General features: G+C 53.7%; 1 protein-coding gene and 2 long non-coding RNA genes across 4 annotated transcripts in view; 2 read left to right on the plus strand and 1 right to left on the minus strand.

The window, feature by feature from the left end:
• The first annotated feature begins 7,573 nt into the window (after nt 1–7,573).
• Nucleotides 7,574–9,695, plus strand: LOC122462883. The gene is made up of 3 exons (XR_006285764.1): nt 7,574–8,006; nt 8,711–9,219; nt 9,644–9,695. It is a non-coding gene; the product is annotated as an uncharacterized LOC122462883 (long non-coding RNA).
• A 2,014-nt stretch (nt 9,696–11,709) lies between these two features.
• Nucleotides 11,710–13,404, plus strand: LOC119567783. The gene is made up of 3 exons (XR_005227779.2): nt 11,710–11,769; nt 12,525–12,629; nt 13,028–13,404. It is a non-coding gene; the product is annotated as an uncharacterized LOC119567783 (long non-coding RNA).
• Nucleotides 13,405–23,112: 9,708 nt separating this feature from the next.
• The window catches only part of LOC119567769, an 81,594-nt gene continuing 80,524 nt past the window's right edge, over nt 23,113–24,182 (minus strand). For both annotated transcript variants that reach the window (XR_006285724.1, XR_005227771.2), the window contains exon 5: nt 23,113–23,546. The gene's annotated coding sequence lies outside the window, so the exon portion shown is untranslated. The remainder of the gene's footprint in view (nt 23,547–24,182) is intronic.

Here is a 24,182-nt window from a genome sequence, read left to right on the forward strand (position 1 = left end):
GGGAAAGCGCGTGAAAAAGCCAGCCGCGAGGAGAATGAAACTACACAGCGCGGGGGAGACCATACACCTTATTAGCATATTGCTTCTGATTGGACAAGGGGCGGGAGCCCCGGAGCGGGAGGAGGGTCCACTTGCTCTGGCCCAGGGCCCCAGGAAACCCTCGTCCGCCTCTGCTCGTCTCGCTATTGGTCTAGTTTTACAAGGGGCGGCCTAAAAGCCCTGGTGACGTCAGTGCGAACCAACATTCCAGACAGCGACTTCTTCATCTTGGTCCATGGTGTGTACACCGACATGTACATTTCCAGCTGATTTCTTTTATAATTATATGGTAACAACGAGAGAGTCAGCAATTTTTCTGTAATAGTGGCTGTGTGACACTTTTGTATTTTTATGTCCGGCTTTGTAAGCGAATGGTTTTTAAGTGAGGTGTAACTTGGGGTCTGGAAATCAGACTCCTGAAAGGGGTACAGTAGTATGGAAAAGTTGAGAGCCACTGCAATCCTTGGGCGAGCAGGGGCAGAGACTGGTGGGACGGGGGGAGAAGGGGCAAAGAAGGGCCTCTCTGCCCCGGGCACAGACTGGTTTTTGAAGTCTTTTTGTTGTAATATAGCAACTTTTAGGTCAGCGATCGAGTGACCAGAGAGATTTGTTCTCCAACTGGTTTATGAACGTTATAATTCTTGACATCTGATTTGTGTCCATTTATTCTTTTACGTAGAGACTGTCCGGTTTGGCCAATGTACATGGCAGAGGGGCATTGCTGGCACATGATGGCATATATCACATTGGTAGATGTGCAGGTGAACGAGCCTCTGATAGTGTGGCTGATGTGATTAGGCCCTATGATGGTGTCCCCTGAATAGATATGTGGACGCAGTTGGCAACGGGCTTTGTTGCAAGGATAGGTTCCTGGGTTAGTGGTTCTGTTGTGTGGTGTGTGGTTGCTGGTGAGTATTTGCTTCAGGTTGGGCGGCTGTCTGTAGGCAAGGACTGGCCTGTCTCCCAAGATCTGTGAGAGTGAAATGGCCCACCTTGATTATCACTACAAAAGGTTTTCTTTTCCCCCCCTCCCCTCTCCTGCTGGTAATAGCTCATCTGAAGTGAGTGTGTATGGTAACACCCATTTTTTCACGTTCTGTGCGTATATAAATCTCCTCACTGTATTTTCCACTGAATGCATCCGATGAAGTGAGCTGTAGCTCACAAAAGCTTATGCTCAACTAAATTGGTTAGTCTCTAAGGTGCCACAAGTCCTCCTTTTCTTTTTTGCGAATACAGACTAACACGGCTGCTACTCGGAAACCTGTCATTATGCAAGGCACTGCATTTAGCCGTATGGAGTGGAAATCTATCAACTTCATGAAAAAACTCGTACAGATACAGACAGACATCATCTTCCTCTGCAAATGTAAACAGATGGACATCATACCAAATGGACTGAAGGTAAAAAATCCATTACAATCTACATACCACACAGACTATGCTGACAGCTTGTGCCACACGCTCTCAAAGAAACTGCGGAATCACCTGATCAACATCCTCTACAGCAAACAGTGAAAGATTAAGAATGAGCTCTCAGAACTGGATACTCTCATAAAAAACCAGCCTTCCACACAAACCTCCTTGTGGCTGGACTTTACAAAAGCTAGGCAAGCCATTTACAACACACACTTTGCTTCTCTACAAAAGAAAAAGGACACTAAACTATCTAAACTACTACATGCCACAAAAGGCCACAGCAATGGTTCCCTTAACCCACCCAGCAATATTGTTAATCTATCCAACTATACTCTTAGCCCAGCAGAAGAATCTGTCCTGTCTCGGGGCCTCTCCTTCTGCCCCTGCACTTATTCCCTTCACCTTGGGATAGGGGTTCAGTTGAGCTACTACCCCTTTCATGGCCATGTCACCCTGGGACAGCCTGAAACTGGAACCCTGTGCTCCAACAGTAACTGTTTGCTAGGAAAGCTGCTGAAGACACAATGGAAGAGGAAATCCTTTGGACTGGATTGAAATTATTCCAAAGGAAAGTGAATGAGAGAAAATGTCCAGTGTTACCCTTCTAGCGAAAGAAAAAAATTAAGGTCAGAAAGGACCATTCTGTCCATTTTCTGTGTAACACAGGCCCTAGAACGTCACCGAGCGCTTCCTCCAGGAAACCAGTGACATGTGACTGAGCCAGAGCACGTCTTCTGGAAAGACATCAACATGCATTAGAGCCAGCTGGTCAGAAACAATCTTTCTTCTGCAGTGACGTGAAGTTAAAGGACACGGAGAAGAAGAAAACCTCGACTCGGGTTTTTGCTGGAGCTGAAGCAGAGAGGCCAGGACAAACACGGCTAGGGCCCAGGACTGACTATCAGCAGATCTGCCGTTTTCTATTCCTGGCTTTTTGACCATGAGCGAATCTCTTTGCTTCTCTGTGCCTCAGTTTCCACCGACTATAAAATAAAGCTACTCAAGGTTCTGTTTTTTTCTCTCCTCTTTTTCAAGGCGGGACACTTAGATACATTTGGGGCCTGTCTACGCTACTGGTCTAGAGTGTATTTGTAAGCTGATGACCCCCACATGTTGTTCAGAAGCTATGGATGACACAAGGTCCTAAGGCTGTTCTGTGCTTAGCCCCTATGGCACAGCTGGGCTGGGCAGCCTTTTCTCGCTGTGCTGTGTGGAGCAGGTTCTGGGCACTAGGGATATGAAGAGGCTCTCAGGGACTAATTCTTGAAAATAAATATCAATGAACTGCAACCCAAATAAAAAATCACTGCTGCTAACATTGGTGGGTGATAAAATACTAGCAGAGTGGTAATTAATGATGAGGAGAGGGCAGTGACACAGAGCAATCGGATCCCTTGAGAAGCTGGACCCATTCAAAGAAAACAAGTTTGAAAATAACCAAAGGAAGGGTCCTATAGCTAGCAACAAAGCATGCAGGCCACACCTACAGAATGGGGAAGTGTCTCCAGGAAAGCACTGACTGTGAAGAGGATTTCGGGGCCCTGCTGGGCAAGCCATTCAACAAGAGCACCCAGGGTGATGCTGTGATGAACGGGGCTAAAGAGTCATACATTAGATGTATGAAAAGAGCAGTGAGGCGCAGAGGGAGGTGACACACCATGAGGAAGACTGATCATGGAATACTGCATCCAGTTTTGGCGTCCACCTTTGAAAAAAGATTTGGAAATATTGGAGATGGGGCAGTAAAAAGCAATGAAACGTTTTGAGGGCTGGAGAGAAATGCCTGCGAGTGAGCTACTGAAAGAGCTCAGCCTGTTTAGATGATTAAAAAGATCGGGAGGTGACGTCATTGAAGTGTTGAAGTGACTTCATGGAGAGAAACTATCGGGTATTAAAGGGCTCATTAATCTAGTAGAGAAAAGCATAACAAGACCCAGTGGCTGGAAACTCAAAAGAGACCAATTCGTATTCGAAAGAGGGCACACATATTCAACAGTGAGGATGAATCACCAAAGGAACAAACTAGAAAGGGAAGTGGTGGGAATTCCCCACCTCTTGATGTCTTCTAATGAAGACTAGATGCCTTTCTGGAATGTGTGCAGTCAAAAACTAGTTCCTATGCTCTACAGAAAGCATGTGATATGCAGGGGGTCAGATGACATGCTCTAATTGTCTCTTCTGTCCATAAGTCTGCTAATTTATGAAAAATTGAGCGTAGCATGGGGAGAAGCCTCTGATGTTTTACTGTGTTCGGCTTGAGCCCACAATGAACGCTCATTGAGAGGGGTGATCCAGGGGAAGCAGCTCAAACATCCAGTGTGGCTGGACAGGGGCAGGACATCAGCACTGCAGGGGAGGGGTGGGTGTGGCAGTGACATCACAAGGGCCTTTGGCAGGACCTCAGCCTATTGGACAAAGGTGGTGGGGAGGCGATGATCTCACAGAGAGATCTTGACATCAGCCAGGCAGGACAGGGGTGCAGGACAGGGGCCACCTCGGAGATCCCTGTGGCTTTGCTTCAGCACGTCTCCTTCTCGAGGTCTCTCCTGGAGGACTGAGAGAGCATTCACTTTCACATTCGTGAGCGCAAGGAGGACCCTCTTCGGAGTTTTCTCCTTTTTTTCTAGTGGTTTTGCTTGAAAACAGACGTCCCTGTATAGAAGGTAAGAGCCTCGGAGAGGTTTGGAACCTGTTCAGTCTGATCCATGAGGTGCCGGCTGATTTTTAGGAAAGGAAAACACTAGATTGTGGGGGCAGCATTTTATTTCCAACCTAGGACTTTGTCCCTTAGAATTACTGGGGACATTGGGGTTTCTCCTTTTTGTTTTCCCTTTTCCTGTCTCTCCCTCCTTTCTCGTCTTCTCTTGCATCTTTGTCCTTTTCCCCTGCTTTCCTTTCACCACCAGGACCTGTCTGTGCGTCTGGAGTTGGGGACGGAAGGGGGGCGGGGGGCGGTTGCACTCCAATTCTCATTGCGGGAAGCCCTCCCAAAGACATGTGGCTGGAATGGTGCTCTAAGAGTGACTCCCTCCGGTGGTGACCCGGGACATCTGGTGAGAACTCTCAGCTTTCTGCTTCTCAGAGTCTCAATGCTGATTGGGGGAGCTTGGGGCTATTGTGAGGGAGGAGGCTCAGGTCCTTGTTACCCTCTTTTAAGACCAAGGAAATAGGCCATAACCAAACATGTATTTGATTGCTCTTGCCGCTTTTCTCCATTCATTGTCTTTGAGTAATTCACGATTCTCTCTCTAATGGGCTAGTTCTTCTAAAATACTTACTAAATAATTAGGTTTTAATAAAGCCAAATGCAACCCCATACCTCCAGTAACAAGGGAGTCAGGCAGCACCCTACAGAATTGGGGACAATCCGCTGGAAAGCAGTGACCCTGAAAAGGATTTGGGGGCCATAGTGGACGAGCTGCTCAACATGATCTGTCAATGTGAAACTGTGGTAAAAAGGTTAAAGCCATTCTTGGCTGGATAGAGTCATGAGGATGGAAAGGGAAGTGAAACGGCATTGGTGAGACTGATGTTGGAATGTTGAATCCAGTTCTTGTGTCCACATTTTGAATATTATGTTAAAACAATTGGAGAGGGTGCAGAAAAGATTCATAACTGAGTGATGGGGATGATGCCCTATAATGAGACATTGAAAAACCTCAATCTGTTTAGTATATACAAGAGAAGAATGAGAAGTGAGTTGCTTGACTTCATGGAGAGAAAATGTTGAGTATAAAAGGGCTCTTTTATGTCGCAGAGAAAGGCATGACAAGACCCCATGGATGGAAGCAGAAATCAGAAAAAGTATAATGACAATAAGACCCAGATTTGTAAGAGGGTGGTTCGTCCTTGGCACAAAGTACCAAGAAAATGATGGCTTCTCCATCTCTTGATCTCTTCGAATAAAGACTAGATGCCTTTCTGGAAAATGTTTGAGTAAAAGAAAAGCCCAGCTCTTCTGACATACAGGAGGCCTTAGGATACACAGGGGATCAGATTAAATGTTCAAATGGTTCCTTCTGGCCATAAAGTCGACTAACTTGTGAAAACCTAATTGCGGCCTGGGGAAGAACCTCTGTGTTCTACTATGTAGTCGGTGTCACCCCACAAGGAAGTGTCATTGCGTGGGATGATCCAGGGGAAGCAGCTCAAACATCCAGTGTGGCTGGACAGGGGCAGGACATCAGCACTGCAGGGGAGGGGTGGGTTTGGCAGTGACATCACAAGGGCCTTTGGCAGGACCTCAGCCTATTGGACAAAGGTGGAGGGGAGGCGATGACCTCACAGAGAGATCTTGACATCAGCCAGGCAGGACAGGGGTGCAGGACAGGGGCAACCTCGGAGATCCCTGTGGCTTTGCTTCAGCACGTCTCCTTCTCGAGGTCTCTCCTGGAGGACTGAGAGAGCATTCACTTTCACGTACGCGAGCACAAGGAGGACCCTCTTCGGAGTTTTCTCCTTTTCTTTTAGTGGTTTTGCTCGAAAACAGACGTCCCTGTATAGAAGGTAAGAGCCTAGGAGAGGTTTGGAACCTGTTCAGTCTGATCCATCAGGTGCCGGCTGATTTTTAGGAAAGGAAAACATTAGATTGTGGGGGCAGCATTTTATTTCTGACCTAGGACTTTGTCCCTTAGAATTACTGGGGACATTGGGGTTTCTCCTTTTTGTTTTCCCTTTTCCTCTGTCCCTCCTACCTTTCTCTTCTTGCTTCCTTTGTCCTTTTCCTCTGCTCTCCTCCCACCACCAGGAACTCTGTGGGTGGAGCGGGGGGGTTGTGGGAGGCCCTCACAGAGAGGTGAGACTGGAATAGTGCTCCGAGAGTGATCCCCTCGGTGGTGACCAGGGCCATTCTTTGGGCTATTTGATGAGAACCCTTAGCCTCCCACCCCTCAAAGTCTCAACCTTGATTGGCTGAGGAGGGGGCTATTGACAGGGAGGAAACTCTGGTCTTTGTTGTTCTCTTTTGTGACCAAGCAAATAAGTCACAACCAGTTAGATGTTTGACCAATGTTGATGCTGCTCTCCATTCATTGTCTCGGAGCAGTTCATGATCCTCTCGAACATTCCAATTCTTCTGAAATACTTGCTGAATAATTACTATGAACAATTGTTGGTCTGTAGCTCATTTGAGAGCAACTCTGCTACTGACTGGCTGCATCAGCTAAGACAAGTCACTGCTCCTTTCTAGCCTTTGTTTCTCCTTCTGTCAAGTATGAATAACAATCCTCTCCCACCTACCTCGCCATGGGTGGATGCTGGGGATCCACTGAAGAGTGTCACTCGGGGCAGTGCAGACTAGGGGGTGTCCTATCACACTGAGCCATAGCAGATTATGACCTAATATTCGATTTCATTTGTATTTTATTGTTTTGAAATTGTGAAAAGCAGCAACTACTTAGCTCAGACTGAAGCATCTCATCTAATTTTCTAGAGCGTCGTGTCTCCCCTTTGTGTACGACGAGACAGTTTAATGCGCTGTGACGGACAGGAGATGCTCTTGTTTTGCAAACAAATATTTTTGCAAAGAATTTTCATCCTACTTGTTATGATTTCAAGAAACAAAGTGGTTTTGTCTGAATGGATTTTCTGACAGAAAACGGTTTCCATGCAAATGTTCACACCTTATTTCCTGGGCTTTATCCCTGCCTCTGGGGGGTTGTTGTCTGTTAGTTAGAACAGGAGTCAGGACTGTTGTCTTCTCTTTCTGGCTCCGTCACCGCTTTGCTGTGTGATACCTTGGGTAGGTCCAATGGGAACAGGGTCAATTCTCTAACTCCAGGCAGCAGGGAGCCTGGGTGAGATAAGGGATGTTAAGGCCGTCTGCGAAGGAGAAAGGGATGTTTCCAGGTGTTGAATGTCAAGAACTCTAAACTTTGCTAAAATGGCTAGTCAAGAGAAACAAGAACTAGTTGGGGCCAAACTTTAACCATTGTCTTTTTTAAAGCCCATTCAGGGATGTGAGTCCCAGAGAGCCATAGAGAGGGGGAGCAACTTGCCCAAAGTCCCACAGATCAATAGGCAGCAATGGAAGCAGGAGTGACCCTCCCTCTCAAAGGCAGGGGGACCAGACATTAGGGCCTGGTTGCAATTGCCAGCTGTGGGAGGGAGTGTGCGGCAGTGGTTAGTGAAGGGGTCCATCCATGGCTCTGACACTCGGTGTGACCCTGAGCTGGTAGCTGAGGCCCGTTTGCTATCAGTAGGGTTGGGGTCCCATCGCTACAGCCCAGCGGGGTTGGGAGGCTCCAGGAAGGTGTGTAAAGTGCTGGGATGTCAGGATCCTGGAGGCGCTGTCACCTCCGCCCTAGGGCAGTGTTCTGCACCCCCCTGCTGCTGGCTGAGTTTCTCGATCCCTTGGCAATAAGACAGACTCTTGTTTTCACAGCCAGTCGATCGCCCTCGTGTCATCACCCTGCCTGCTGGCTGGGCAGGGTAACTCCTGAGGTCACCACCCTCTCCAGCCTGCCTTGGGCTTGGAGAGTGAGGAGGAGGGCGAGGGACGTCTGCTGACCCTGAACATCTGCCATCCATCATACCATCACTGAGAGCAAGTGAGTGGCATTCGGGTTCCTCGGTGGCTTCCCCTGTCTGTCTGGGGAGAGGCAGAAATGGGGAGAGACTATCTCCAAAGGGGGATTTCATTTGCAAACAGCCCCCAAGAGCCCCTCACTCTTAGACCGGGCAGGGGCTTCTCCAGAGCTGTCTCCAGTGTGTTTGGAAAGGTTCCAGCAATGCGGCTCCCAGCTCTTCCCTTGTGGGACACTGTTCCCCAGGCTGAGAGTCTCTGAGCTGGGCCAGACCCTGTGAGCTGCTAAGCCTGGAAATCAAGGGGGAACGAGGAGGGCCCTGGTCTTCCTGTGCCTAGGGTTTTTGTGACTTTGACGTGGGGAATGGTATCCCAGGAGAAGTCCGGGCTCCTGGCTTCTGTTCCTTCTCTAGCCTGGGTGGGAGAGTGGCCTGGGACGACAGGAGGGGGCTGCTTGTCCAGAGTAACTGATGGTCTTTGGGACTGACCCCATTGCTGGAAAAGGATGAGACTTCCTGGATATTGCAGCAGCAGGGATTACGAGGGGGAACGTTGGGAGCAGATCATGCAATGAACTCCTGCCCGTGTGTGTAGATGGCACTCCCTGCACTCCTGTGGGGGCAGAGGGGGCTGCTGTGGTTGGAGCAGGGAGGAGGAGGGACGGAAAAGGCCCAGGAGTGAAAGGCTGCCTTGAGCCCAGACTCACCCCTGCTCCCCGCTCGGTTCCAGGATGGCCAGGCTCCTGCGGATGTTGCGGAGGAAGGCTCTGCAGGTGACCCCAGAGCCTGAGGGAAGCAGCTGCCGTCTTCCGACGGGGCAGAGCAACCCCTGCGTCCCCGCTGGCGGGGAAGCAGCTCCCGTCCAGTCCAGATGGCGGAAGTGCCCGGCCTTCTGGAGAAGGAACCCGGCTCCCGGCGCAGGCGCCGAGCTGGGAGCGGCCCCGACCAGGCCCCGGTGGAGCTGGCCCAGGCTGCGGTTTTGCAGACAGGACCCAGCCCAGGAGGGGCGCCGGGCAGGGTGGCTCTGGGGCTGGTTGTGTGGGCAGCAGCGGCCCCAGGAGCCCAGCCCTCGTTCCCATCAGGAGGCCTCGCCCTGCCCGGTCTCTGAGGCCCTTCCAGCCCCCGCCGGCCAGGAGGGGGAAGGTCCCTGTCCCAGCACCGGCAGCTCAGCCTGGGACAGCGGCAGCACCTGGGCCTCTGGCAGCAGCCAGGCCGACGGGCGCCACTGCTTTGCTCCAGGTGAGGAGCCAGGCTGGGCTCCGGGAGGGCTGAGGACGGGATGTGAACACCCTGGGCCCAGACGCTCTCCCAGGGATACGGGGGGGGGGTCCCCAGCCCAGGTGTCTGGCCTGAGCCCCGCAAACCCCACGGACAGCAGCAGCCGTCACACAGCTGCCCCTTCCGCCGGGGACCTGGGGGTGGGGGCGTGAAGAGCTGCTGCCACCTTGGTCCTGGCTGCTCCGGGCGGGGGGAACAGGCACCTCCCCTGGAGTCCTGGGCAGGGGAGGGGGGCTCTGCTCTGGGCTTCTGCAGCTGTTGGGGGCTGAAGGCATCCCTGAGAGGGAGGTTTGGGGCCCGATCTGCCCTGGGTGCCTGAGGTGGGAAGGGGGGTCTTGAATCCTGCTCTGCCCACCACGCCCCTGTCCTTCCCTCCCTGGTGCAGGGAGCCCCCTGGATTCGGAGCAGGAGGAAGGGGTGGACGTGGCCAAAGATGAAGCTGCTCTCAAGGTCATCCGAGAGCAGCTCCAGTGCAGACATAAGGTACAAATGTTCCCCACCTGGGCTGGAACCAAGATTGCCCTGTCCCTTCCCAGCATCCCCACCCCCTGCCGAGGGTCTTGTCCCTCCTGATCCACCACCCCTAATGGGGCCCTTTTACATCCATGATGTGGGACCCCCAAGATGGGGGTGTTTGTCCCACAACAGCCGAGGTCGTCTCCCCCGACAGGCACTGTCCCAGTTCCTGATCCTGCTTGTGTAGGAGTGGTGGGGGATTTGGACAATAGGCGGGTCCCCACAATCCCCCATTGAGGCCTGAGCCCTGGAGCTGGTGTGGGTGGGGCAGGAAGGTCCCTAGCTAACAGGTTCTCTCTCGCTATACCCCACTCCTGGTGGGTACAGGATGAGGGGCAACAGCTCCTGTTCCTTCAGGCCATCTACCCCGCATGTCTGGCTGCACGGGAGAGAGGGGAGGACACGCTGGAGCCGCGCTGCTGCAAGGCGGCTGTGGTGAAGAGGATCGTGGTGAGTGAGACACGCCATACGGCAGCTGGCGGGAGGGGGGGAATTGTGGGGCTGGGGGGCAGCTGAGAGTGGGGGACAAGGAATCACATGGTCCCAGCTCGGTCGTCGGGATGGGGCTGAATGGGGGCAGTTTTGACAGGGAGGAGGAGAGAAGGGGATTGGGAGTGAGCTGGGCAGGAATCCGGTAAGGGGGACAAGTCGGATGGGCAGGAAGGAATCGGGGGAGCGGGAGGTGGTGGGGGATCCTGCTGGCCATGTGGGGCACTGGCTGTGTCATCTCCTCACTGGGAGGTGTCAGTCAGGCCTGAAGCTCACACGCTCCTTTGTCTCCTTCGCATCTCACAGGAGCTCATCGAGGAGCTTCCCGACGACTCGTCACCCAGCGCCGTCCTCGCCCACTCCCTGGCTGCAGTGGGCAACCTCTGGTACCGAGACAGCCCCACCTCCCCACCCCTCTGGCTCCCCTCACCCCAGTGCTGCTCAGGCCCAAGGCTGGGAGTCACCGTCACTGTCCCTCCCAGGTCACCTCCCAAGAGTGGCGCCTCTGGCAGAGATGGTGGGGTGGGAAGGGTCACTCTCTCCTGGCAGGGCTCTTCTTTTCACTCCCATAACATGACAGGGGCCTTGGAGAGGGGCTCACTCCCGGGCTCAGATACAGGAGGGGCAGCAGGCTCCAGGGAACAGGAGCTATTCCTGTCCTGCCACTGTCTGTCTGGGACGCCTTGGCCTTGTCATTCCCAGCTCAGTGCCTCAGTTTCCATTCTCGCCAGCCTGTGCCTCTATCCCTGTGGGTTGGTGTCCGTGGTGGCGACAGTCCCACCCCCGTACTGCACAGTCTAATGCCAGCTCCTCTCTCTTGCCAGCACCATGAAACCTGCCCTGGAGCCGTCCCTAGAGACCCACCTCTTGCGAGCTGCCCTTCACTCCGTCTTCACCCTGGGCACGGAGAAGGACACCACCGACATCCAGGTACCTCCTCCTCCATCCTCTTACTTTTCCAGAGTGGTCCTTGGTCCCTGCTCCCTTGATTCGCTGGAGCTCCAGATTTAGGGGTGGGGTAGCGGAGATGGAACAAGCTGCAGGGTTGGATCCTTCCCTCCAGCAGGGAAGAGATTACCCCTCCCTGAGGGATTTCTTTCTTTCTTTCTTTCTTTCTTCCTTTCTTTCTTTCTTCCGTAAGCCCTGTTTTGCCCAGAAGCCCAGCTTCCATCCATAGCAACTTGGCTGTTTCATACCCTTCTGCCTACAAGGCCCTCTGCAGAGACCTGCTAAGCTCATGGATCAAAGGTCCAGGGGTCATCAATTCTTGCGAATTGCCTGCAGTGGGATATGAAGGAGAGAGGCCAGGAGATGTGTTTGGGAGTCTCCCCAGTGCTTCCCAGAGACCCCTCTTCCCATCCTGTGGCACGTGTAGGCCCAGGTTCCCTAACTCTGACCCATGCTTTGCAGGCTCTGCACAAAGTCATCCCAGAGGTCCTGGATGCCATGCTGGGGAATCTGCTGGCAGAGTCCCCAGACACAGACAGGCTCCACTTCATCTTGGAGGTGAGCCCCATTTCACCTGAACTCTTTGGAGGACTGGTAAGGAGAGACTGGAAGATCCATTTTCTACTGTGTCCTCCTAGCTGGGTTCCCAGTGGGCCGTCCTTGGTTGGGGAGGTCAGTGCAACGCAGTATCAGGTCCTTCCTTCTTGAGGGACAGAGGAAGGAGCTGGGACTTCAAGCCAGAGCTCTGCCTGGTTCTGCTGAGCACTAACCACAGGGCTCCTGGCTGTCTTGGGGAGTGAGAGTCTGAAAACCCACCTTTCCCCCACCCCTCCAACACACACACTCCATGAGATTTGGGAGATGGTTCTCAGAGAAGAGGCACACGCTCCTTCCTAGAGAAACAGCAGGATCCCAGGGAATCAGCCCTTCCCTCTGATCTGCTCTGAAATTCCTGGGGGGATTGTGTTCTCAGTCACTCCCTACATCCCCCCAAGGATTTGCGTAGCAGGGAAGGGCCGAGGGTTCAGTCTCCTTTCTGGTGAACTGTTCAGGAATCAGGAGTTCTGGGAGGAGGGGACCAGCCCCGACCCCGAACATTGTCCCAATCTAGAGAGACGCTGACAAGTTGTGACCTGCAGGGTACAAGCTACGTCCTGGGGGAAAGAATCCCCTTCTACAGCTCTGCCATCAAGGCCTCAGATATTCCCCCCTGCGCAGAATGTCTCAGGCCCCTGGGGCTGGGGGCGTGGGGGGCTCATTTGCAAAGCAGGTGCACCTGGCCACTGAGTCTGACCTGCCTCCTTTCCCCACAGCATGTCAACTTCTGGGTCGTGTCCAGGGTGTCCCAGGAGCGAGCCAGGGCCATCAGGAGCAGCACAGCCCTGCTGAGATACACAGTCACCCTCCCTGAGTTTGACGTAAGTGAGCTCCGACCCCAGCTTGCTGGCTCCCGGCGGAGGCGGGCTGGCTCCGGCGGGCTGCAGGATCTGCTGCTGCCGGGGCTGTGGCTTAGGAGGGTTCTTCATGGGGAGGCAGGGTCAGAGCAGGGAGTGAGCTCGGCTTGAGTCAAGTTCTTCTTGTCCTGGTTCAGTGTTGTCCCTGGGCCTTTAAGGGGCCCATGCTCCAGCCCCTGCTTGGCATCCCAAAGCAGCTCCGGGCTCCCTTGGCAGCAGAGCAAATGAAGGCTCGATCTCAAGCTCCTCTCCCCCAGCATCTCCTGCAGAGGGGCTAAGGGGAAGGAGCCCTCTGGCCCAGGGGGGACAGGGAGCTGACAGGAAAATGCTGATGGAGTCCCCTCTCCTCTCCCTTCCATTAGATCTCTGCCGAGTTCCCCAGGATGGGGCACCATGTGGCCCAGCTGGCTCTATTTGTCAGCGATCCGGACAAGGACATCAGCCGGCAGGCCAGGGAGGGGACTTACCGGCTCTACCAGCTGCTGCTCCGACAGAGGGGTAAGGAACCCAGCTGGGACACGGAACCCAATAGGGGACTGAGAGTGACCACAGGTGGAGAATGGGACCCCAGACCATTTCTCTCCGACTGACCCCAGCTGGAGGACAAGTCTCTCTCTGCCTCTGGTCTCCACTCCACTGTGGAGCCACCAATGGGATTGGAAGGACACAGAAACTGCAACCAGAAGGAGAAAAGTCTCTCTCTCTCTCTCTCTCTCTCTCTTCCAGGCCTGACCATACATGACGCCGAAGATCTCTGGTGCTATGACTGGCACCAGGACAGAAGGCTGTTGGGCTACAAAAATACAGCCAGAGTGGGGGAGGTAAGGGCACTGTGCCAGGGCATGACACAGCTCAGGGAGTGGGGCTGGCTGGGTTCCCTGCAGTGGATGCCTCCTGGAGACAGGAAAAGAGCCCACTCCTTATTTCCAGCTCAGAGTTCCTCATCCAGCAACCAGTGGGACAGGCTGGTGCTAAAGGTCCCACATTGGAACCTCGCTAGTTGCCGTGATTTGAGTGTCTTACAGGGCTGCATTGCTACGTGGCATAAGGAGGATCCCCGGGTGGGTGAGTTAATATAGGATTATGGCTCTGGGTGTCTCTCTGCTCCTTGTCCCCCTGGCTGATCCCCAAGTGTCTGAGAGGAGAGCCCTGAGTCAGTCAGTCACGATTGCTTGATCAGACCCTTGTTTAATTCCCTGCACCCTGTAGAAGCAGAGAAAGGAGGTGGGCTTTGCCCTCCATTGCCAGTCAGGAAGCAGAATGCCCCAACCTGGGAACTGGGTAGGGGACATAGTGAGCTCCAGAGCCAATATGGACCACATGCGCCCCCCTCATGTCTCCAGACCCGGCCAGGGAATGGCAGAGTAGCTGGACCTCAGCCACTGTTCCAAAGAAGCACATTGCCACTGACCCAAGTTGCGGCTACTTGCTGCACAAGAAGAAAATCAAAGACACCCCCCGTCCCACCCCCGTCTCACAACTGTGGTGAGAATATCCAATCCTTCGAACACACCATAACACAGTGCCCCCAGACTGGAGTCAAAGGTGAAATGGGTGATTTCCACAACATCACAGAGGAGGCCTTGGAGTGGCTCCTGGATCGACAAGGGCATCGACAGAACGCTGCTCCACAGACGCCCCGTGAGAGAGACTGTGTGAGCTTGTCCCACCTCACACATGCTGAATTGCTGCAGCGGAAGAAAAGTCTCCGAGGAGTGTCTGGGATGGGGACTGGGCCATGAGTCTCCTTGTCCTTGTCAGGCTGCAGGTTGGATTCCCCTTGAAGAAACCAAGGAGCTGCAGAGGCCATTCCCAGCGACGGGAGAAATCACTAAGCTGCGGGGAAGAGACCTTTGGTCTGTCAGCTCCAACCCCCTCGCCCCCCATATACACTCCTCTAGCCGCTGAGATGCAGGAGATCTCTCTGCTGGAAGCAACACAGGGTCCCCTGTCGTCTCTGTGCCCTGCACAGCAGAGTGGGCCTGCTCACACACATTAGAGATCCATTTCCAGCCCATCCTGGCCCCTGCCAGAAATTGCCCTCCCGAAAGAGCCACTGGAGGCTTTGGTCCCTAAGCATCTGCGACCTTTTAATAAAGGGGCTTCCCTGAGCCCTGGGACCCTGAAAGCCTCCTGGGGAATGAACTGCCTTGGCCACAGCAGCTCTCTTCCCCGCCCTTTGGGGCACTAGACGCCATTGTACCGCCAGGACTTGGAGGCTGGCTCTGGCCAATCTGCTCGAGCCTCGTGTCCTCTTGGTTTTAGGTCTTTGGAAAATTCTTCACCATTGGTCAGAAGAGGTCCTTCCTGCAGACAGCAGTGCTGGCCATCCACGACCCCCTGTTACGTGTCAGCCAGGCTGGGCTGGTGCTCGTCTACTCCCTCCTGGGGGAAGCCCAGCAACTGATGGGGGTCACGGTAAGCAGCTGCAATCATCTCAGGAGCTTGGGGTGGGGGCCAGGGCCTCATTCCCATCCTATCGCCATTCGCTGGCCTGGTGGCAAGGAGCCTAGTGGGGACTTCTGGACTTCATGGACTTCTCTTCTTAGGATGTGGTGCTCTGCTATCACTCCTGGGAAGGACAGGAGAGTCCCCTAAGTGCCCTCTGGGAACCTTTCCTGCCCCACAGAGCAGCACCCATTTCCCCATAGCCTAGTGTCCATGTCACCCGAGCCACCATCGAGAGTCGCTCCCATCCCTGGCAGCCTGGGAGGCCAAGGACTGACTGGTGCTGGCGACTGACCAGGAAGGGCTGAGGCACATGGGGGTGGGAAGCTGGTCTTGCTGCTGGTCGGGCTGGTCCCGCTCTAGAGAGATTGGGAGGATTCAGTCAGCAGGGACTGCTGACCTGCCCCGTTCATCAGGGCTGCCATCCTGTGGCTTTAGCTTTTGTCACTGGGGTGACTTGGGGAAAGGTCTCAACCTCTCCCCATCCCACTTCACTGCTGCCAGAATCCCTCCTGCCCCCCGCCACCCTGCTAGAGCCCCCTCCCTGCCCTACCTGGGTGGGGATGGAGGTAGGGGTGGAGGAGAGGGTTCTATGAACTTGAGCGGTGTCCCCAGGTGGGTTGGAGGTGGAACAGCTGTCAGGAGCACTGATGGGGAGGTGGCAGGAGCTCACCGACAAGGAGGGGGGTTGGCACTGGAGGTCACTAGAGAGGACAGCAAGCCTCCATCCTGGGGGTCGGGAGGGTGAATCCACCACTCAGACATGAGCAGCTGCTGGGTGGAAATGATGGTGCTGGTTCCAGGTGCCCTTAATCCTCCCTGATTCCTGGGGAGTGTCTCCGTCTCTGACATGTTCTCGTTCCCCTGCAGCTCGAGGATGTCACAGCCAAGATCATGGGCCAGCTGCACATCATCAGGCACTTGCACCAGATGCCCGAGGCGCTGCAAGGGCTGTGGCTCGTCTGATGCTCTGAAAGGTTCCCCTCCCTGTTCAGCAAGTCCCGCTCCCTGCTGCAGGTACTGCTCTGTCTCACTGTAAATGTGGGGCTAGTGGAAGCGGAAATGGAGGCCCCTGGCACTCACAGAAATTCTCTCCCCTCTCTGTGGAGCTGATCCTTCCCTCGGCCCCCCAAATTCCTTCATCTGGGGCAGGAGCTCTTTCCCTCCCACCCATACCCCTCCCCTCTTTCCTTGATCTCACCCCCATCCCATTCCCCGTGCTCCCAGGCAGAGATCTTCCTGCCCCATATGGCGCAGAAGGACCTTTGTGTCAGGGCTACAGACTGTCTGCCCCACTGAAGCTCAGGAAGCTCCACATTTGAGGAGGTGAGGATGGGACAGAGGCTCAGGGCTAGCTTCATCTCCTGCCCTTTATTCTTCCTTTGGCCCCTCTATGGGCTCTCAGAGTCTGACATGAAGAGGAGCCTCCTCCCCCCGTGTCTTCTAGGCCCTGGGGTGTGTGACAGCCTCCCAGATGGCTGCAGTCAGAAGCTGAACCACCTCAGGGAGCAGTGGGAGCAGGTCCCTTGTCCGAGGAAACCAAGCAGTTCTCTGGTAGTTCTCAAAGAGGCTGAGAGGGAAGACCCCGTTCCCTCATGGAGGTAAGAGCCATTGACTTCTCTGGGCATATGGGTTTCTTGGGGCAGAAATGGGATCCCTGCTGCATAGCCTGGCTGGGAGCTTCCCCCATCCCTGGGACAGAGACATCTCCATCAATGTGCCACCCTTGTTTTTTTCCTAGCAGGAAGCTCCCCAGAGAACTCCTCAAACCTGTTCTCTGGGAGCGTTTCTGGGAGGAGGCTCCCATCCCTCAGTCTCCAACTCAATCATGCAGTCTCTTTCACCTAACATCTCCGCTCTCCAGCTCCACTTCCCGCAGCAGGACAAACGGACCTTCAGCTCCTAGAGAACAGACTCTGACCTCCTTCTGATCAGCAATGGGGTTTCACCATCCCCTCAGCAAACCTGTCAGCCGGGCTGGACCGGATTTGGAGTCCAGGGTAGGACTGGGTTCTCTCACCGTCCCTAAGGAAGGGGACACAGAAGACCATGGAAACCCAAGAAGGGCAGGCCGAGCCGAAATCAGGCTGAGGCAGAACTCCCCACAAGGGTGGAAGGCCTTGTTTCTGTTCAAGACATTTTTGGACTTTGTTTGGAAGGAGCACGACCCAGGAAGGAGTGGAGTAAAGGCCAGTCACCTGGTTGGGGGGCTGAGTTCCCAGCCAACAAACTGCAAGCGTGAGTATCAGCGGGGTTGCTAGCCCAGCGAGAAAGCGGTGACCCGAGGCCTGGCCAGCATCTAGCGGTGAGTGAACTCTGGGACGCACCTGGTTCCATTCTGGAAACAGCCTGGTATTGGAGAGTGGGTGGGGAGAGCAGGGAGGTGGGAGGGGTTCCTGAGGCTGGGGTGGGGAGGAAGCTGTGGGGCTGGGAGGGGAAGGACATGGCCCAGCTTGTGGGAGGGATCCTGCTGGCTGTGTCTGGAGCCCTGTGTAGCCTCTTCTGTGGGAAGTTCCCATGGGTCAGTGGGGCCTGAATCTCTCCTGCTCCTTTGGTCTCTTTGGGCTTCACAGGAGGTGTCTGGTGAACTGCCCTTGGACTCTGGGCCCAGCACCGCTCAGAAATTATTCGCTACCTTCAGAGAGACAGGGCACAGCTCAGCCTGTTGGGTAGGCTGGAGACTTACACTTCACTCGAACACACGACGCTGAGGTGCTTTGGGAAGCACAGTAACAAAGAAGAGATGTAAGTGAAACTAAGCAGGAGAAAGAGACAAATTTCAAACAGACAAAGAAAACAAAACACACTTTGTAGTGACTAAAACTGAATCTTAACAAGTCACAATCTTTGCCTTAGCAGTTTCCAGACTAACATCTCAGCTTTCCTAACAGACCTTCTTTGATGTCCCTGTGGGGTACAAAACTTCTCTGTCCAATCCGCTGATTTGATTGCTTCGTCTTCTGGTTTCAGACCCTCTGTTCTCCTTCTGGGCTGCCTGGACCCTGACTGTAACATCTCCCTGGCCCAGCCTCTTACCCAGATGTGTGCTGCAGCCAGCCCAGCGCAGGGAGCAGTGGGGACAGATGGTCTCATCCTGTCAGACCAAGAAACAGGGGTCCCATTGAGGCTTAGATGGAAGATCCCAGGCATCTCCTGGAGGTAAGAACCGTCCACTCTTCTGGGCACTTGGGGCTGTTGCAACAAAGAGGGGGCTCCTGTTCCATAGCCTATTTGTCCTCATGACTGTGTTTTTTTATTCTCAGAGGATTCGTCCGGGACCCTGGAGACTGTTTCGTGCAGGAGCTTTGAGCGGGGAGAGATCACTCACTGTCATGACCCATGGGTCATTAACCCGGGTCTGCAGGGTTCCTGGGAGCAGCCACCCTCCAGCACGCCACCTGGAAGCCTACGAAAAACTGCTTACCTAGGACTGACGAAGTCCAGACCCAGTTTGAGGCTCCTATTGGCAGAGTCCCAGAGCAGCTAATCGGCCCCCAGGACCTCCTTAAACCAGCAGCAGGAACAAGGAGCTGTCTGAACACCCGAGCTCCTCCCCGCCCCCTCTGGACCGTGTGTTGGCTGTTCCTGCTCCCGCTCCCCAGGCTTGATTTCCTGGCATCCGGACTCGGGGTGACTCATCTGACTTGAGGTGCTGAACACAATTTGGTCTTTTGCTTCTGCTCTTCCAGTGTCCTGACCCAGCTGACTCTCGACTCCTGTCTCGTGAGTGTGGACTCTGCCTCTGACCACTAGGTCTGGCTGCCCATGACCCGGCCATGACACTGACTTTTCTACAGTTCCTCCAGTGCCCTTTTCTGCTCTCCAGCTCTGCTCTCCCAGCAAGACACACCGATCCCTGGCTCCCAGAGTCCTGCTTGCCTGCTAGTCAAGGGCTCAGGGGGAGAGCTTGTCTTGCCCCCTCCCCCACCACGGCTGCTTTTCCTCGGGGACTCTCCCTAGCGCAGAGGAGAATCCGTCCTGGCAGCAATTCAGGAAGTCACGGAAGGGACGGTCTGCTCAGCTCCCTCTGCAATGCCACTGCCCGAGACCATGACGAGTGGGTGCCCAGTGACTGCGCCGGCAGCTCCTTGAGAGACTCCTGGGGCAGGGTAGTCGTGTTTCCCGGTGACCGCGGGAAGCCATGCAAAGAGTGCGGCATTGAGGAGACTCTCCTGCTGTCCCAAAGGGTTTCTGTTCTCCTGCACGGTCAGACCGTGGGGCCGGCTGGCAGAATGGGGAAGAGCTCGTTGGTGATGAGTCGGAGGATTCACCATAGAGGTGGCAGCAGCTGCAGATCCTGGAGTCCCTGTGGCCGGGTTACCATGCGTCCGGATTTTCCCGGACATGTCCGGCTTTTGGGGTTTTCAATCGCCCTCCGGGAGGAATTTGTAAAACTCTCCAAAGGGCCGGGATTTCCCTCCCAATGCAGCACTCTGGGGGCGGGAGGGGGGGAGCTGCGCGCTCTGCCGGGGAGCACGGCACTGTGTCTGGCTCCGCACCCCAGACACACTGCTCTGAGCAGCAGGGTACGGGGGCCGGGGGGGGCTGGAGAAGGGGCATGGGGTCCCAAGGGACAGTCAGGGGACAGGGAGCAGGAGGGGTTGGATGGGTCAGGGGTTCTGGGGGGAGCCTGTCAGGGGGTGGGCATATGGAGAGGGGTCGGGGGAGACAAGGGACAGGGAGCAGGGGGGGTTGGATGGGGCGGAGGTTCAGGGGGGAAGTCAGGGGCAGGGAGCAGGGGGGGTTGGATGGGTCGGGGGTTCTGCGGGGGCAGTCAGGGGACAGGGAGTGGTTGGATAGGTGTGGGAGACCCGGGGGTCTGTCAGGGGGCGGGGGTGCGGATAGGGGGCGGGGCAGTCAGGGGACAGGTAGGGGGGGAAGTTCTAGGGGGGCAGTTAGGGTGGGGGGGACTAAGGAGGGGGCAGTTGGAGACAGGGAGAAGGAAGGCTTAGATAGAGGGCAGGGTCCTGGAGGGGGCAATCAGCGGACAAGGAGCAGCGGGGGTTGGATGGGTTGACAGTTCTGTGGGGGGCAGTCAGGGGGCAGGAAGTGGGAGGGAGTAGATAGGGGGCAGGGCTACCACTCCTCCCCCCCCTCCCCCCCCAGAGTGTCCTCTTTTTTGAAAGTTCAAATATGGTAACCCTACCCTATGGGCCAAGCCTCCGCTCCTGAGAGTTCGGGCGAACCTCCCCCTGTTCTCAGGGAGTCTTTGGCTTTCGCGGCTGGGCCTGCCTACCGAGACAGAGGACTCAGTGTTTCCATCAGGCTGCTCAGTTGCAAATGCAGCCACCCAAAGCAGTGAAGAATGGAAGCGAAAGAGCAAAGCTGGACCCTCCGCTGAGCTCCTGCCATCAAGTGAGCCCAGCCTGGGACAGACGAGGGAAAGCTCCAAGGGGGCTGGCGGCTGCAGGAATCCAGGGGAGGAGAAATAAATAGTTCATGATGAATCCTACGGGCTTTGTCTTGTGTGGTGAAGGGTTTAAAATGGGTCTAGTTACTATCACATTAAACTTTACAATCGCTGTGTCTGATTGAAGGGCAGGTCTGGAAAGGTCAGAGGTCACTCGAGGAGCTTCAAGTCTCCGATTCTGTCCCTATTGCCTGCTTTGACCAGCTGACCTCACCCCAACACCTCCCTCAGGTGGTCGCAGTGGTGAGCTCTTTCCCTCTTTTTCTGGATTAGCCACCAGCATGGGGACGGGATACATGTGGCCAAGGAAATGGAGAGGCATGGGGGTCACTGGCAGAGGCATGCAGAGAACTTGCAGAGTTGCCTGTTAATGCAGCTCCTCTTGGGGGAGCACGGTAGGGTACCGTGCACTCAGGGGCACCATTTCAAATTTTGGTGGTGGTGGGGAGGATAATTTCACCATGATTGAAAGGGCTACTTCGGCACCTGAAAACTCTAGTGTTTTGGCAGATAACTTAGCAAAGAGCTGACAGGAACACTTGCCAGACTGCTTTCCGGGGAAGACAGCTATAAGAATGGATCCAGGGAATGGTTCTGCATCTCTGAGCTGTTTGGACACTTTCAGGGAACATTCCAGATGCAAGAGAGAGATTCCCCAAAGTTATCCTGGGTAACCCTGAAAGACTTATGGAAAACTAGCAGATACCTCATCTCTGCTGTCACTGTGCACTGATAAACTTGGACTGTCCGAACCTGTTCATGTATTTTACCTGCTTTAAGCTCTCAAGAACTTTCACATATAAAAGAAAGAAAATTAAATAAATGACGTAGTTACACCGATATAGGGCCGTAGTGTAAACCCGACCTCAGAGTTGTCCCATTGAAATGGAATTATTCACAGCAGTCATTAAAGTTAAACATGCACGTTAAAGTGTTTCCAGGGCCGAGATTAAGGCCACAGCTTATGAGAGGGGCAGACGCAAGAAGAGAAGAGCGGTGCAAAAACTGAAATACCACTTGGAACGTGGCCCAAACAATGCAGCATGACAAATAAACTCATCTTGTTATACAGTAATAGAGCTGGTTCAAAACGGTTTTACACTCACAATGCAACCTTTGAACTAAAAATGCCACTTTGGATTACAGTGATCATCTGAAAAGAGTTCCCTTTTTAAAAAAAACATTTTGGATTTCCCTGCCCACTTGAGAGAGAACGTGGAGTTTTTCCCACCAAAACTAAACAGAAATTTGATCATTAAAAACATTTGCAAATAAGTTTGAAGAATATGGGGGGGAGGGAAGAATTGGTTTCTTCTTCAATTTTCATGACCCTTCCCACCCCCGCTATTTTTGACCAGTTCTAATTATGAATAAATGTCTGTCTGTCCATGAATGATAAATACGTCTGCTCCTGAAACATTTACAAACAACGGCTCTCATCAGGAGCACTGAGGTCACATTACGTAGAGAAACACCCAGGCCTGCAGGGTTCACATTCTCAAAGACATAAACTGCCCCAGGACGGGAATGTCACACACAACACAGCATGACTGGCCCGGGTTGGTGATGTGCGTGTTTTGCTGATGCTGGCAAATTGTGCTTTTTTGAGGTGGGGGGGAAGAGTTATATTTGAAATGAGTTCTTCATCCTTTCCCACTCTCATCCAGGGGTGCCGGAACAGGGGAGACCAGGGCCCACCACTTTTTACTGGCCATAAGTGTGAGCGACTGGATGAGGGGGCAGAGAAGGGAGCGGGGGTGGGGTTTTGGGGGCAAGGGGAGGCATGAAGTGGGAGCTCAGGGAGAAAGGCGGCATGAGGGGGGGGCCTCGGAAAGGGGCGGTTTGGGGGGGCCGGACTTCAAGGAGAAGGGGTGGCACAGGGGCTGGGTTACAGTTTGGGTGCCAGCAGCCCCCCCACACACTTTTAGGAAGCTTTTACCCATCTTGCCCTCATCTCAAATAAATTTGTTACAGTAAGAAAACTTTGAGCAACAAGGAGACTCAGAGACCCACCATATAACCACTAAAATGTTCACCTGCCCCTAAAGCTGGGCAAACAGAATTTTTTGGTCGCTGACAATTCCAAAAAAAGAGATGGAAAAAAACTGGTTTCAGGTTGAACAAAACTAAAATTTTTCCAAATTTTTGATGAACCAAAAAAGCTTTTTAAAAAAAAAAAAAACCCTGGAACATTTCAAGGGTTATAACTTTTTGAATTTTTAAAATAAAACTGAAGGACATTTTTAGACAAAAAATTGTTTCAAACTGAAAAATCAAAATGGATTGTTTGGAAAGTGTCTAAACGAAATGCTTTGACTTTTTAAGAACTGCCGGGAGGGGCTGGACATGAACAATTCAGCAGACCGGATATGAATTCGCAAACTGCTGAATCTAAAATAGGTTTAGATGAAAAGTTTCACCCAGTCTAGTCCCCACCGTTGAGGGGCACCGTAAGAGGGATCAGCTCTTCTAGCTGGTTCCCCAGCCCAAGTCTGTCTCCATTTAATGGGTCCCTCCCCCCACTCCGGTTTAGGGTTGCCAATTTTAATTGTACATATTCCTGAAGATTTTATCACATGACAATTAATCTTTAATTAAAAATTAATCTTTAATTCCTGCAGACTCCCGGTCATCCTGGAGGATTGGCAATGCTACTCCAATTTCCTGGGACACACCCGTGTCCCCACCTAATGGAGCCCTTTCTCTGGGTTCCTGGGTGAAGCGTCTGTCCTCCATGAGCAGGTCTCCTTCACCATTCTCCAGGGCTGGGTCTCGATTCCTGTTTCTGGTTCCCTGGGCCTGGTCCCCCTCCCTGTCACACACTGCAGGGAGCTCAGATTCCTGTGAATCCTGCAGACTTTCAGGCTGCTGGGAGGGATGAGTCAGCAGCTTCCTGAAGACGAGTCGCGAGTAGGCAAACGCTTTCCCTCTACCTTTCCAAAACCCACATAGGTATAGTAAGACTAGCACCCCCACCACTGCCACCACTCCACGCACCATGAGACGATTCCAGGACGCTGGCTCTGAAACAAAAGAGAGAGAAAGGTCCCATCACTAAGGGACTCAGTTAAATCATCCCACTGCTGCCATGAGGATCCCAGAAGATGAAGACGTTCCTGGGATACAGTAAGAGCTGAGTTGGGTCGTGTGCACGTGGGTACCACTCAGAGCAGCGGGAATGAGATCTCCAGGCTCATTATCCCCATCGGCCAACCTGACGGAGGGAGAAAGGTGAGCCCGGCAAAGCAACCCCTGTTCCAGAGTCTGGGAACTGTGATTTTTTAAGATGCTCCAGGATGGGGTCCCTCAGGTCTTAAGGTTAGAGGGGACGGTTAGGATCATCTACTCCAGCGTCTCCTGAAGTGTGGGGAAGGGCTAGCCACGGTGGGAAGGGTGGGGTTTGAAGATGTATCCATGAAAATGGGGGGTGGGGTCACTAACACATTGCTGAAGGGTGAGGGGCACGATTGGTTTCTTTGCCTTGAGGAGCGGGCTCAGCTTTTAAAAGTTTTGGGAACAATAATTTAGTCTGAGCCCTGGCATAACCCAGGCCAGAGCACGTCGCCTACTGATTCCTGCACCCAGTCCAGTGATTTATGGCACTGACTTGGCATTGAGAGGGATTTTACCCTAGGTTGAAATCCAGCTGCAGAAGGGAA

The sequence above is a fragment of the Chelonia mydas genome, chromosome 14, assembly GCF_015237465.2.
Source record: "Chelonia mydas isolate rCheMyd1 chromosome 14, rCheMyd1.pri.v2, whole genome shotgun sequence".
NCBI lineage: Eukaryota > Metazoa > Chordata > Testudines > Cheloniidae > Chelonia > Chelonia mydas.